Genomic DNA, 16,908 nt, shown 5'->3' with positions numbered 1-16,908 from the left:
AATTAAAATTAAAGTATTATCATTGTATCATACCACTTTAGTATTTCCATAAAAAAATTAAGCAAATTTAACTCTGAAGTTCAGAAATTACAACCTTGTAAGATTTGTGTTGTTAATAACTTTAAGTAACAGATACAGTTTGTTAAATTCATTTATTTGACGGCCACGTGTACATAATTGTTTTACTTTTTTAACGTCTTTTTTTTGTTATGTACATACTATTTTCTTCTTAATCGTTCGTATTGTACATAGTCAAAAAATGTAGTAATTTAAAGATGATAATAAAAGTAACAAAAACAATCACTTAACAGCAACATAAAATCACTGAGGAAATAATATTTTATGAACACATTTTTAATACAATGTTTGTTGATATAATGTTTTAAAATGATTTATCAACACGTTTTTGTGTGAGAAATAAGTTCAGTGTTGCGTTTTGTCAAAAACAAGAACATACAAATAGCTTTGAAAAGCATTACATCCATTTAACTTCCAAAAAGTGTAAGCAGCCTTAAAACAATTCGTAAAATTCCAAAAAAAACTAACAAATCTTCATTCTGTTTGGTTTAATTTGTTATTTTCAAACCAAAATTCGAAATTACCTGTAATAACAAACGTTTTTTTGGATTTTTAGAACAAATTTAAAATAGCAAATTCAAAATGTTTATTATTCGTGCAAAAATAATTGAACGAGATTCTTTTTCGACTAACAGAGTTCCTCTTAGTTCTTCAAATTAATAAACTTCTTAAACAATCTTAAAAACTTCTAATACTGTTGAACTTGTTTCTTAAAGCAAAAGGAGTTAAAGACGTAGGAAAATCTACTCAACATGTGGAGAGGGCAGTAGTGGGCCAAGCCTTGGTGGTTTTTACTGCACAAAAAGTGACACTTGAGATCCAAGATTCAATACAGTATTGCCAAAAAAGAAGAAATGAAGGAATCTATTGAGAAGATAGTTGAAGAATGTAACCAAGACGTGAAAATTCAGCTGCTCAAAGCAAACGCTAGAGTTCAAAAGTTAGCACTTGTGACCCTTGACAAAACAGTTGCCAAGAAAGTTAAGCACGCAGGCTGGGTCAAGATTTGCTTTGTTTCCTGTCGTGTTAAGAACAGGCTAGTTGTAATAATGTTTTAAATGTCTGGGTTTAGTCACGTATCCCATGACTGCTAAGAAAACGACCAGTCTAAGCTGGGCTACAGATGTAGAAGCTGCAACTATCGCAAGAAAGACTGCAGTAACACAGCATGGTGCTTCCTTTGCGAGACAAAAGACACGAAAGACGAACCTTGCAGTGGAAGCTCTCCAAGCGCTTGAAAAAGTCAGGAGAAAAGCCCAAGTGGCACAAAAGTAATTAGATTTAATCCATTAGAAGAGTGTGAGCTAATGTGGACTCATGCTGCGCTAAGTACACGTCACTTTTCAGTTAGGAGAAGTATCAAGCACATTGTAGTGCTTGCAAAAATACATCCTACTAAAAAGAGCTAGACATAAATGTTAATTTTCGGGGACCTCGAGTCGTTTTTAAGACTCCAGAGAATCAGCACCTCTAGCAATGGTGGAAGCTGGTTTGTTGATGCTGTGAAATATAATGTTTTTATTGGTGGCACCACCCTGAAGTAATGCTAAAGACCTTTTACGGTGAAACTAGAGCTATGTGGCATGTGAAGGGCTCACGTTGGTACTAGTAGTCTAGTCATTAAATTTACTGAGCCCTACGCTACTAATCTCCCTGCTGTGGGCTTTAAGGCACTTCTACTATCACAAAAAAAATCTACTACTACTACTACAGTTTCTTGTACTTTTATTCCGCGGTATACGTAACATTTTTGAAGACCGTACTGCTTGCAGCGTAGGTTAAGGGGGCTTTAACTGATGGTATACCACCCCATCAAGTATTGAAGTAAGCGGTGGTTATAAAATTCTTTTTAGATACAGACATTTCACTCTTACTACATTTACACAGGTATTGTTACGAGTTCTTTTGGGTTGTGACTGGTGGGACCTCTTCTTGGCTGGCTAAGGAGGGAGGGCTGGTGGTAGGGAAAGCTGGACGATAAGGCTCAGATAATGCTGGGTATCTGATTTGGCTGCATGCCTCAATAACAAAGAGGCGGTAGCCTTAGATGTCTGAGATGGTCGGCACGTTTTGTTAAACTTTAGATGGCCAACGTCAGATAAAGGTATCTCACCCAGGTTTTTAAGCTTGGTTAACAATGCCAGCCAGGAAATAAATTGCAGTGTATTCAGCAATCAGACGCAACGTAAACTTGCCTCTAAGGGGACAGATGGTGCAGACCTAAGGCTTAAATAAAATTAGGAGATTTAGATAGTTTAGTCAGCAACAAAAAAGATCTAGAATGCAGTTGGAGCCATTAACCATAACTATGGTAACTCAGCAAAGGTTATCAAAGGTGGCCTTAAAGCTGCTATTCAGCACCTTAAATTAGCAGAAATCATTAGACAAGGCGTTCTTGTTAACAAAGAAAAACTGTATAATTTCTGAAAGCTGTGCTTTAAGTCCCTGCAGTATAGGAAGCATAAAAGGTATGATTTCCAACAATACATCTAAAGGAAGAACCTTAACATCACTCTTAAGAAAATAAGACAAGCCAAAAGAATAAGGAGTCCTTCAAAAAGCCTTGATAAAAGGCAAAGTACTGTGACTACTAAAAGAAAGTGGTTTAGTGAGGGCAAATCGAAAGAGGATGCTGAGAACAGTAAGAAGAAGAGTCGAAAAACTCAAAAAACGACGACAATGGTACTGGTGAAGGTTGCTGAGGGACACACATTTACTAGAGTACTTAAGTCCATAAAAGCAAGTTTCAACTCAGACGAAACGAGAGCTATTGCGGAAAACATAACTGCCACAAAAAAAATCTTCTTTTGAAAGCCAAACAAGTAAAGGATATTGTAAGTTTCCCTCAAAATGTAGAGAACTCAGTGGCTGGCGAGCAAAAGGTGGTAACCACTGAACAAAAAACAGCGCTTGAAGTCCGTGATTTAGACAGTATCAAAGAAGCGTAAAAATAAGGCAGTCGTTTTAAAAAGGTCTTTTAAAGCAGGAACTGAGTTTGAAGGTTCAGCTTCTTATACTTCTTCTCCTCCCTCCACTCCCAAAGTACTTTTCTTTCCTAGGGCCCAAAGTTCACAGGGCGCAAACTTGCACTTTATGCCCCACAGTAGGCCAAACTACCGTTTTTTGTGTCGGACTAAAATTGCGGCTATTGTGATTGGCTAATCAAGATGATTTTTTTTAGAGCTTGAAGCTCAAACACCCCACAATATAGGAAAAGTGGTCTAAAGTGAAAAAAAAATTAAGAGGTTAAAAACTACCCCTAAACGCACCCCTAATCACTATATCTTTATAATATCATAATCATTTAATCAGACAAACTCACATTTTTTCCAAAAAACTATAATCCTATAGATTTTTTGGGTTGCTGATAACGAATTTTACGTGAAAATTTTGAAATTTTAAATGGCGGATCCAATATGGCAGCCAAAAACGTCAAAATGCATAGAAGTTCTTGAGATTGCTTAACACGAATCTGGTATCAAAATTTCATTATTCAAAATAGCGGATTCAATATGGTGGCCATAAAATTGATGCTTGTTAAAAACTAACAAGTTCTCGGCTATAGAAGTTTTTTAGGTTGCTGAACACGCAGCTGGCATAAGAATTGTATTATACTAGTATAAAAATCTGTCGATAAAAGTTTTTGAGGTCGCTGAACACGAATCTGGAATTTTAATATTTAAAGAAAGAATACAGGATTTCATATGATTATCAGCATATTAATCAAAATTTGCATAGAATCCATTACGTACAGAACAATATAGACAGATTTTGGAGAAAATCATAGCAACTATTGTTGCTCGATGCTTGTAAGCCTAAGACTATATTGATACATTATCAAAAAATAACATTGTTTTCCGGAAAAACATTTTCTACTATAAAATAAGAACAATTACTTACGTATCTATGGATTTGTATTATAATAAATACTGCTTGTTAAAATTAGATTACAGATTAGCTAAGCAACTCTTCAAGTTTAGAATGTAAAAGCATAGATATGTAGCAGATTTGTGTCAAAAACTTGTAACATTTTCACTTAAATATTCTAATTGTATATGTATTTACATAAGATTCAAAAATTCTGAATTTAAGCAATAAGTTCTTATTATTTACAGCTACGTCGTGATATACATTTCTTACGAAGTAAGCTTCTACTCCTTGGCTTTAGTAAATTGTTTTTTTTTCTTTAACTTAATGACAGTCACATGTTTAGATTAATGTTGAAAGACTGAATTTCGTTCATTCAAATTCCTCGTAGTCATTCTCAGCTTCTGCTAACTCGTCTTCTATCTCATGGTAATTGGAATTCTCTCTACAGCCAAATAATATTGCCATATCAAGTGATAGATGTGATAGAGTGAAATAAATAACTTATTAGCTCAAAATGTTTTATTTTAGAAATTTTTTCCGCAATTTCTGAATTTTTCACTAAGATAAATAGAGTGAATTTTCTTACGGATTTCAGAAACAAAAATACAAGTTAGTATTGGCGTTAAAATAAAACAAACGTGACAGCAAGTAAGTACATGTACATCTTTAATTTGTGATGAATGACATAAAGTAGTTTTTGAGTCATATTCTTAAAAGAATTTTGCAAATTTACGATATAGCAGAGTTTATTTCTCTCACAGTAACAGTTCTGTTAGATCTTTGATCACTTTCAGATATGCATACATTTAATTTGAATTGCATGATAGTAGCTATTTATCTTATTCAAGTTTGAAAATTCTTCTTTATTTTTAAAATCTTGCAAATGGTTGTAATCACATATTTTGAACTACGTGTGCATATACTGTATATCATTACAGAAACTTCTGTTCCCACTCAGAATTTTTCTGCTTTCATCAACATCTAGTTTCCTCACAGAGTTGAGTGTCTGTACTATGACTCAGGACTCTGTTAAGATTCTTAAAAGTTAATTTTTGGCACAACTGTTCCACGAAAGTGCCATATATTTTCCTCTACTTAGTAATTTTAAGTGAGATCTCAGGTGATTTCTCATTTCAAAATCTCACCCGAGAAATTTTTTTCGAAAATAGTTGTTTTTCCTGCATTTTTTAATATGTTTCAGTAAAAAAGTCTTATTTTCGACTTAGAAAATTTGTTGTACAATTGTTCAAAAATTTACTAAGTCAAAAAATTTGAAAAATTTTCTAAGTCTGAAATTTATTTATCATGCTTAAAAAAGCTGAAAAATTCCAAAAAAAAACAAATCTGAGAAAAATATCTCAGGGGAGATTTTGACCTGACAGTGCATTGTAAGTGCTAGCCTTCTTAGTCACTTTTACTGCTCCAGTCTTGAGTTTGTATGCTTGACGTCTGTCTTCCAAGGGCACTCGTGGCATGCCTACGTATACATTCTCTACACACAATCACCACTTTTACACCTTATGCACAACGCTGCGCCGGGTCAGCCTTTCAAGGTAGGACTGAAAAAGAGTGGCAATTCTGGGCTGACTCAAGCATGTAGCACTTCTTTCTGGAAACATTGTGTAATCATCTGATGAACGCAAACTACCTACCGTTACAAGCCTGGTAAGCAATGCTAGACATGAGAGCAATATTATTATCTTTAGCAGTCATACGCAAGGTCAGCTTGCCTCGGTGAAAATAGATCGCACAGATCTGAGTCTTTAACGAAATGAAGAGTTTCAGCAAGTCTAATTTGCAACAAAAGAAATTGAAAAGGCACTCGAATCCATTTACTTAAAGTATGATAACACGATGGGGGATTTTGACCTGACAGTGCATTGTAAGCGCTAGCCTTCTTAGTCACTTTTACTGCTCCAGTCTTGAGTTTATATGCTTGATGTCTGTCTTCCAAGGGCACTCGTGGCATGCCTACGTATACATTCTCTACACACAATCACCACTTTTACACCTTATGCACAATGCCGCGCCGAGGCAGCCTTTCAAGGTAGGACTGAAAAAGAGTGGCAATTCTGGGCTGACTCAAGCATGTAGCACTTCTTTCTGGAAACATTGTGTAATCATCTGATGAACGCAAACTACCTACCGTTACAAGCCTGGTAAGCAATGCTAGACATGAGAGCAATATTATTATCTTTAGCAGTCATACGCAAGGTTAGCTTGCCTCGGTGAAAAGAGATCGCACAGATCTGAGTCTTTAACGAAATGAAGAGTTTCAGCAAGTCTCATTTGCAACAAAAGAAATTGAGAAGGCACTCGAATCCACTTACTTGAAGTATGATAACACAATGAAGGTCGTTAAGAATTCCTCTAAAGCTGCACCTAAACACCTCGAATCGGCAGAAATTATTAGAAAAGACGTTGTCAGCGCTGAAGAAAGACACTATAAATTTTGGCAATAGTGCTTTCGATCATTATAGATAAGAAAGCTCAGAAAAAAAAGTTGTTGACTACATGTTAAGAGAAAGACTCTGATTTGTGCTTTCAACGAAATAGAATGCGTCAAAATAAACATGAGTCTTTCAGAGAGCCCTTAGAAGCAAAAGAGAGCAGCTTTTTATAAAAAAAAAAGAGAACTGTAGAAGATTAACTTTAAAAAGTCCTCCCGAAATGTATGAAAGGCTAGAAAATAGAATGGAGTTGACAACGGGAGTATTGGTAATGGTAACCCAAGGCTGACCTTTGCTGATGTGCTAAAATAAAAAAAAATCTATCAATCGTTTTTATAAATCAGATGAATGGTATTTTGGCATATTCTGGTACTCATTACGTCCTTCAAGCACAAGACAAAAATCTCGATAATTTTCGTTCGAATTGAAACCCTTAATCCTTCAAGTTTCTTCAATCAGGAGGCTAAGATGCTAATCCTTAAGCAATCCATACCTTGACTTGTATAACTGTCTAGTTTAAATCATATACTATATCTTAAAAGTATTTCATATCTTAATAAGTCACTTTTTATAAAGACATTTATATACATTTATGTATATACACACATACTAAGAGCTTTGATAGCTTAGTGGTTAGCATGCTAGCCTCCTAGTCGGGGATACCCTAGGGGTCAGGGGCCAAATCCTGTCGAAACTTTTCAAGATATTTTTCTCAGGCTTTTTCTATGGGATGAGTATTTAAAATGCTGAAACCCTACTAATGCGATTTTTAAAACAAATAGTCAATTTTTCTGGTAATATGTGGACCTCCAGAGGCCTTATTTTGAAAAGAAAGCTGACACCTAGCCAGCTAATAAGTTAAAGTCACCGTCTGTTATAAAAAGTCGGTACAGTGAGCTTAGGAAGTTTCTTGTAAGATTTCTACTTATTAAACTTGATACGATTTGGGGAGCACTTGAGACCATCACTGCGTCTTGTTAATAATATTTAGTAAAATAGATGACTTAGTTGTACGTGGGAAACTTTCCAAGGGGTCTGTACAAAAGACTTACACCGTGCGGTTAGGTCAAAAAAGGTTTCTGATATAGGAAAAGCTGAATGAAGTTCTAGAAATCAAAATACTAATATCAATATACTCTTACAAGTGGAATCTTACCACTCTGTGCCATTTTTATGCCACACTCTGACTTCTTTTACTTAAAATGAATATCCTTAGATTTTTTACATTAATGGTTTTGTATGTAACTTTTAAATTCCAAGCGTTGAAATGTACTTAATGTTTTACGTAAATTGTTTAAAGTTGTTTACTTTTTAATAATATAGATGATGCTCGAATATTGTAAGCCTGTTATAAAATAATGCTAATATTTGTAAAATTTCGAGAACTAATTTTCTGCTGGTGTAGTATTAAAAATTAATTTAAAAAAAAAACTCTTTTCTTCTGAACAAAAAAGTTCCTTAATAGGTATTGTGCGCTCGTATTCTACTCTAAATTATATTTTGTTTTGTAGCATCTGGAAGTTATACATTATTTGTTTATTTTCTTTGTGCCATAGAATCTCTTAGCCACTAAGGGCAGTCTGAAAGTTCTCTCAGTTACTCTAGAACTTGGTTATCGTACATCACCTATCTGAAATTGTAGTTCTCACTATATTTTGCAAGTTTGAAATTAAATTTGGGCTTGATTTATTCTGTCTTATATAAACAATCACCATTCACCCTTCTTTTTGCGAGAAATATTGCATTTATTAAATTATTAACGTTAGAAAATGTAAAATCACGTAAACTTGATTAATTAGGTAAGAAGTTTAAAGCAACTTTGGACTACTCTTAATCTTTTCTTTTTTTTAAGGTTTTGAGGTAGAATATTAATGTAAATCTTATTAAAATTTTATTCTCCTAATCTGTTACTTTTACAACTCTATTCTTGTACTCTCAATATTGTAACAGAAACAAAATAACTTTTAATATAGCGTTAAATTACCTTCCATTATATAACAGTTTCTATCCTATTATGCCTGATAAGAGTACTTTTTTTATATTACAACTTAAAGATTTAATTAACAACAAAACTAGCAGTAACTTTTCGTGATCTGCATAGTTTCACTTTTTTGTTGGATAAAATATTCACTGCTTTAGAAAAAAATTCATGCTGACAAGATAACTTTTTGCAAATTAAATCCTCAAATTATAAACTGCCTGTTGTACTGACGACTTAAAAAAGAAAAAAGCATACAGCAACACAGTAATGCAAACATGGCTTTTCCATTGTGTTCGTATCTTGGTTGTTTTGCTTTAAGTTTAGAAGACTCAGTCTCCGAACATGGAAAATCGTGTTTCTCACACTAAAAAAAAAATCAAGCAGCTGTAGCATGAGAATACGCATTCATTACAGCTGATATACTGATGTGATATGTGTGATGCTCGTGTGATTTTATGTGTATAATGATGAATAACCAAGGTAACAGTTATTTCTTTCATGAGTACTAAATTAATGTGGTGATTGTTCATCATTAATTACTAATATTTTGTTCAAGTGTACTACATGTGAATTGTGCTCAACTTTATTTGTCAACACCCTGCGCTGAGTGCATTATATATACATATACATATATATATATATATATATATATATATATATATATAGAGAGAGATCGGAGACAATCACCGAAACAACATCAGTATACGTTACAATTTTGAAGGTTATACGGCAAAAGGTAAATTAATAAACACCTGTGCTAGCGCAAGAAGATTAAACAGTATAACAATGCCAACAGAAATATTCCTCATAGTTTTTGTTAAATTTTTTACAATTACTTCAGGTAAATACAAAAATAATTTTTTGTTACGACTATGTGTTAAAATAATGGATTTAACTAATTATGTACTGTGATGTCAATCACACTGGTTAATATCAGTAGAAGTTGGAACTACGTATTTATATCCAAAGAATTGTCTATTATTAAGTCTTGATTATATCAAATTATTAGGATTTTTCTGCCATATAAATATATAAAAAAATTTTTGTACGTAATATTTCATCATAGGACAGCCCTTGAATTTACAGTAATGTGTATTCTAATAGATTAAGTATACCTTAGTAAGCACAGTGAAAAAGACCAACCCCATGATAGGTACGTAGAATACCTGAGATTCCTGTGCATCTCATGCATGTCTCTCATTCAAAATCAGTATGAGTACACACGAAACACTTTGCGCGTGGGCTCCACGCGCTACGACCATGTGTGTCACAGTGTATACGCTAGCAGACCATACTACATTCGTTTGAGCGCATCTTATACCGTCTATACCTGTATCGCACAGTGTTGCTATGTGAACCAATGCGTTTTACCCAATACTTCTCTCACACTGTCGATATATGGATGGTATTCATGCTACAGATGCTTGACTTCTTTTTCCGTGCACGTACTGAGAGAGTCTCCCAATTTAAATTTGGGATAACAATCGCCTGGCGTAAAAGAATTTCTTAACCAATTTTCTCTTTATGTGTCTAGTAAATAGGAGATTGTGCGTTCGACTTACATCCGAGAATAATTTTTCTCATTTTTACTTATTTCTTGAAAATTATTTGAAGTTCAGAATAAAAGTAAATTTTGGTTATTTAGCTGGGATTAGACCGTCGTGAGACAGATTAGTTTTATCCTACTGATGACTTTGTCGTTGCGATAGTAATCCTGCTCAGTACGAGAGAAACCGCAGGTTCGGACATTTGGTTCACGCACTCGGTTGAGCGGCTGGTGGTGCGAAGCTACCATCCGTGGGATTTTGCCTGAACGCCTCTAAGGCCGTATCCTTTCTAGTCAAAGGTGGCAACGATATATTTAGGAGTTTAGTGAGTCGAAAGGCTCAAAACAATGTGACACTTATTATTACTAGGTGATCTGGTTTTCTTCGGGAGGCCAGATTATCGCACGGGCCCAAATTGCCGTACGACATTTATAAAAATTGCCACCGGCCTCGGGATCTCACTGAGCGAGTCGGGGGTTAACGTCTGACGGTCGACCATGGGTTTTTTGAACCAAGTTCAATGTCGAGACTCGGAATCGTCTGTACTTGAAACTAAATCCTAAGTACACTTGTAACAGAAAAGAACATGGGCAAGTTTAAAAGTATTGACACAAAACTGCCACTACCTGAATATGTGCTTATTGATACGATGTTCAGTGTATCAATATTGCTTGTAAACCTCACATCAAAGTTTCATTATTTACTTATTTTATTAGTAGTTTTAATTTTTTTAATACGAAGCAATGCTTATGATTGTAGTAGACTTAAAAGAAATAATAAAAATTTTGCTATCCTTACATATTAAGTAAAAAATAAACCTTTTGTATCGTTTTATGCGAAAAAAATTATACTTTTAATATTCCCACTAAAAAAGGTTTCGAATGATGTATGTTGTATAATATTAAGTAATTTTTAGATTTTTTTAGTTAACAGTATCATACTTACTCATCCTAATAAGAATAACAGTCTTTTGAATATTCAAATTCTCAAATACTTTTCTAAGAACATTAAAATTTATGAGCATGGTATGAAATCTGTTATACCACATACTACACAACATAAAGAGGAGTGAAAAGGTGAGACTATTATATAAATATAAATTTTTTAGAGGAATTATTAAATTATATTTGTGAAGGCCTGCTTCTCTGGAAACCTTATTTAAATGTTGGTACAATACTAATGTAAATAAGAAATTTAAGTGTATTAGATAGTTGACGTAATAGCACGCGATCGAGAGTTTCTATATTTGAAAAAAAAATAAAGGAGAACAATATCAGGAGGTAAAATTGGACAGAAACACTTTTTTATTCTAAGAATAATATCAAACACTTAGTAAGTATATTTACTAATTTTTATTTTATACGGCAATAAATTTTTAATAGCAGTGACATGTTCTATGATTATTAAAAAATCTTCAAGTTAAAGTTCTCTTAATGCAGGCTTGTACTTGAAAAAACTTTTGTTTTCTCACCATCAACGATACTTACTTAGCCTCATCAAGATGCAAATATATAAATAGCTTTTATTAATGTATACGGTAAGTAGGGGGGCTGTAGGGAATCATAAAAAGTGGTGGAGAGGGTTTTGGGAGGGCTGTGCTGGATTAAGGAGTAAGGGGATTTGGTAGGAGGTTAATAAAAAATTAAAATGAGTTTAAGCAAAGATTCAGTATAATTAATTTATTCTTATTTTTGGGAAGAAGGTCTGACGTAGCTTTCAGTTAGTTTAAGGTTGTTTAGGGGGTTTAGGAAATTACGGAGATTTTTTAAAATACTCTGCACAAATAACTGTTCAATAGAGGAAGATATTTATTTACAATATGGTTGTACAGTTAAGCGCGCAGTGGCTCAGTCGGCTAGGTCGTGAATTGGCACGCGGGAGCCCGTGGTTCGAATCCCGGCCAGTGCGACTTTTCGGGCAAGTACCTCTGTGATTTTTCACATGTGCTTTTTCACCATACAATGCTCCTCAAGGAGGGCTTAGGCGACCTCCTCGCAGCATAATTGCCTAATTCCCCCTACTCCCCTCCCAGGAATGGGGAAAGCCTCCCGGAATCCCTTTCCTTGTCCCTTTCCCAAGTGCTAAGTGCCTATAGTAGTGCCCTTATCAAAGGAGCTAGACGTAGAGCACTATAATATAAAAAAAAAAAAGGTTGTACAGTTTTTTTTTTATATAATAAAGTTACAACAAGGACTGAATGAGAGTTATACAAAAACCATTATTATTTTACTATTATATTACCATACATGCTAAAAACACGTAGAGTTTGTGTGACTGACTTTTTGTTTATACACGCATACACTAGTAGGGCCATTTATCATGCTTTGCGTACAATTTCCATCGTTATCAGATGATAGTTAAGTATAGGGACATTTAATTAAAATCATAGCACGATTTTTGTATTATACAATTTTAGTATGTCTATAAAAAAAATTAAAACAAAATCGACTCTGACGTGCAGAATTTACAAACTTAAAAGATTTGTGTTGTTATTAACTTTGAGTCATAGATACAATTTATTAAATTCATTTATTCCGCTACGTCATGTACATAATTTTTTAACTTTTTCCGAGTCTTTTACTTTGATAGGTGTAATCTGATACATGTTATTTTATTTTTGATCATTTGTCTTATACATTGTTAAAGTATCCAGATAACAAAGACAGATGCCTTACAGCAACATTAAATTACTGAAGGATTAATGTATTATAAACACATTTTTAATACAATATTTGTTCCAACAATGTTTCTAAAGCATGAAATAAAACGTTTTTCTGTAAAAAATAAACTTAATATTTTTTCTTAAGAAACAAAAATGTATAAATAGCGTTGAAAGCAATGCATCTATTGAGCTTCCAAAAAGTGTAAACAGCCATAGAACAATTCGTAAAACTACTAGAAAAACGAATAAATCATGATTCTGATTTAATTAATTTGTTATTTTAAAATCGAATTTCCTAATAAGCTTTAATAACAAACATATATAAGGATTATTATTATAAATTGAAAATAGGGAATTTAAAATGTTTATTGTTGCAATTGTATACGCAACAATATTTATGGGAAAATATTTAAACAAGAATTTGTATAGGCTAACAGCGTTTCTTTAACTACTTATAATAAACATACTTCTTAAGTAATCTTATGAACTTCTAGTACTGTGAAAGTTGGTAACATAAAAAAAAGTTATTACTGTTTTTAGTAAAAATAATTTTTGATTTATTACTTGAAAAAAATATAGATGAATAATATTATGAATTTTAATATGAACTTTTGAGGGACTTTAAAAAATAGCTTTAAAAAAAAACATTTCCTACCTCCAGAAATAGTTCTTAGTATTCTGTTGAAAAACAAGATATTAATTGAAATTTAAGGGACGAGATGGTACTTAAAATCGGACACTCCCTCCCTGTACGTCGGATTTGAGAAAACGGTATTATAACTAACAATCATGTTAGACATCATGTCAACAATAAAGTCATCGTCAACAAAAAATCATGTTAACAATAAAGAAAAGAGGTCTTAAAAATTTTTTCTTAGGAGATTTAAGTCAACTATTGTTTCGTACCCCTGCCAGTCTTGGCACTTGCAGCAGCTGCTTTTCAACATACCAAAGTTCGATTAGGTATAAATTTACGTTCAGAACATTTGTCCGTAAATTATTCAGATGAATTACCTCCTGATCAGCTTTACTTATGACCGATAGTATAGAAGCACGATCGGAACTTAAGAAGTTTCTTTTTTTTGATCTACCATCTATCGTGATACCTATAGTCGCTATTGTCGTGGCTATGTGAGAGTTCATTATTGTGCGACTTTCTTGTAATGTATTGTTGACTTGAAATATTATTGTTTAATATTTTTATATTTTTATAATTGTTATTTAGAAAGTTGTACCTGATGAGGGCCTTGTAACGTGGTTTACTGTACGGGCCGAAACGTTGTTCACAGCAATAAACGATTTTGATAGCATCACCAAGAGAGTCATTCTTTCTTTATAACTTTTATTTAATTGTTTAATGTAGTCTAAAAATACATAACCCAACAAATTTTTACATATTTTACACAATATCAAGCAAGATTTTTGGCAACTAAGAAATAAATACCTTCAACCATTGACTCTTTGAGTTTTACAATTTTTTCGCACAAATGGTGTCAGAATAGATAGTGTAAATAGAAAAACTAAATTCAAAGCATCTTTTACATCTACTAAGGAGATTTGAACCTATTTTAGAAAATCCCTTGTCAAGTGCTTTACCCACTTGACCAGAGTGGATTCGACACTCGTGATATAATTTACATCCTTATGAGATAAGTTTGAAACTAACGTTTTTTTTTGTTTCACATATAACATTTACGACCTTGGTGATCTGATTAGCTTAATAACATTTTATAAAAGTATATGAAACATTGTTTTGTGTTAGTTATGACGTTTGTTAACAAAAAATTTTGTAATTGATTTTAAAACTTATTTCTATTAACACATTTTACTTAAACTTCACATAAATTTTTCATTGTTAGGAAAAAATTATTTACTTCTAAAAGTGTGATTAATTTATTGTAACTGTTACAACAAAATTAAGAAGTACCATTTCCTCTTCATGCGGATATAAAATACCATCAGGAAATAAAATTTTTCACTTATTTATACAGTACTCGGAGAAATTTAATAAATTCTTAATACATATACGATAAAGTCTTTTACAAGGCTGTTTGATTTAAATCAAAATTCAAATAAGTTCTTTATAACTAGTATTGGATACTGTTGAAAACACTAATATAAAGATATAATGCCATAGTTGACTATAATTTTAGGTAGTTTTATTTACTAAATTGTTCAACCTATAATTTACAAATTAATGTTTCTTACACTGGTTAGTTGAAGAAATAAACTAATAAATACGTAAAGAAGTATTGCGTTCTGTTCATAGGACTTTTACAATGAAAATACCATCATCAAGTCTCAATAATTCGTAGAATTAAAATTATGTAAGATATCTTATGTGAGTATCTACAACGTAATGGTTTTGGAATTTTTTTAACACTACCAAACGGAGTAAATTTATCCACACGATTATTTAATAATTTTAAAGGTACTTTTCATGCAGATACAAGAATCATAACAAGGACAATAACACTTTCCAAGAAGTATCAAATACATATTTTTTTATTCTCAACAATAATGAAATTCCTGTCTTACTTTAAAAGATCACATATCCACAAGTTTTTCTTCAAAATGCAGTAAAATTATATTTCAATTTTAAGTATATCTTTCAAAGCTATTAGGATTAAACAAGAAATTCGCAGTCTATTGTATGTGCATAAAATGTTTTAAAAGAAATGAATTAATAATTTAGTAAGTCAATGGATTGGAAAAAAAATGATTGTAAAAATATCTGTGTCTTAATCCCGACAATCTAAGTCTAAGACCAACGGTGTAACTGACTGTGCTAGTGCTAGACTTTCAATCTTAGCGTTGGCATAAAATGTACCTTCTTTGTACTTTTTATGTTTATTGCTTATTTTCTGCTAATTATTCAACTTTTTTAGTCAAAAGTATCGCATTGTAAGTAAAATTAGAACTTTTATTTGAAAAATATTATTTAAATGTATTGAAATTCAATCTCTAGTACTAAAGCTGTGAATCGCTTTCTTTTTGCGTCGCAGTAAAACTGTAGCACTTCATATACTCTACGTCATTATTTAAAAACACTTTTTTTGTTCCGCTGTCAAAACTTGATCTGCATTAATAAAAATATCTAACAAAATAAACGTGATCTTCCTTTACAATTCAATAATTTATTTTATTGTAACTATAGAAATATAATTATTATTATTATTATTCTATTTCAGAAAAATCAGATTACACAAATTAAATTTAACATTAAATAACATTTGATGAAGTTTCTATGTCTTTGAGAACAGCTTTTTAAGGAGTTGGATGATGGTAAAAACAATATTCATTGTATTATTACCAAAAACAAAATAAATATTTACAATGTACTTAACAAAATAACACTTAATAAAATTTAAGTAAGTTATTATGGTTTCAAGTTGAAGCTTTTTACAGTCTCTGATACTAGTAAAGAAGGGTTTTTTCCGTTTTTTATTCAAACCAAATAGTTTGTAAGAGAATTTGAGTATGTTTACAAACTTGTATTAAAAAAATTTATTTATTTTCTCTGAGTTCTGAGTACTTTGTACTACCTTGTACATTTATTCCACGTCAATTAAGTAACTTTAACAATTTTTATGCCAAAAAATTCTTCAAATTTCAAAGGTAAAAAATTATACGTGTTTATTTTTGAGTTGCCAAAGATCTGGCTTGATGTTGTGTAGAATATCATGCAAAAAATCTTTCAAGAAATCTTACACAACATCCTGTAAGATTTTTTATATGATGCCTTGCAAGATATCTTGTAAGATACCTTGTACGATATTGCACAGAAATTTTATTACGGGATTTATCAACTTGCAACTTGATTTTCCAAAACAGTAAGTCATAAATATCTGACAACACATTTCTATTTAATTATGGCTTCTAAATAGTTGTGTATTAAGTGCCAAGATAAATTCTCATACCCATATCAACGAATTTTCTGAGGGAAAGCAGATTCTTTGATAGTGAATTAGCATTAATAACATTATGTATAGATATAGATTAGACATTGCTGGGGCCAAAATTAGATCCTAGTTCATGCACCCTTAAGTCAATCAACTAATCGTTGTTTGCATACCTAATCAATTCGTCACAATTCTCGTTATAAGTGTTACAGACTATCTAAGAGTTATCAAGTACTTAAGAGTGATCTTGAGAGCAGATTGGCGATGAATACCTCATTATCTGAAGTTATACCTTTGTTATCAGTGTTTTTGTTTAACCTACCACCAGGATTATTATTGTTGTTCTTTGTCTTCTTCTTTAAGTTACGTTCAGCTTCCTTAGCTTTTTTGTTGTTGTTCTTGTTGTTGTTATTGTTGC

The sequence above is a fragment of the Copidosoma floridanum genome, unplaced genomic scaffold, assembly GCF_036245765.1.
Source record: "Copidosoma floridanum isolate Cflo_tuat_1 unplaced genomic scaffold, Cflo_Japanese_pri ptg000023l, whole genome shotgun sequence".
Classification (NCBI taxonomy): Eukaryota; Metazoa; Arthropoda; class Insecta; order Hymenoptera; family Encyrtidae; genus Copidosoma; species Copidosoma floridanum.
The sequence above is the reverse complement of the archived record's forward strand: the minus strand, read 5'-3'. Positions refer to the sequence as shown.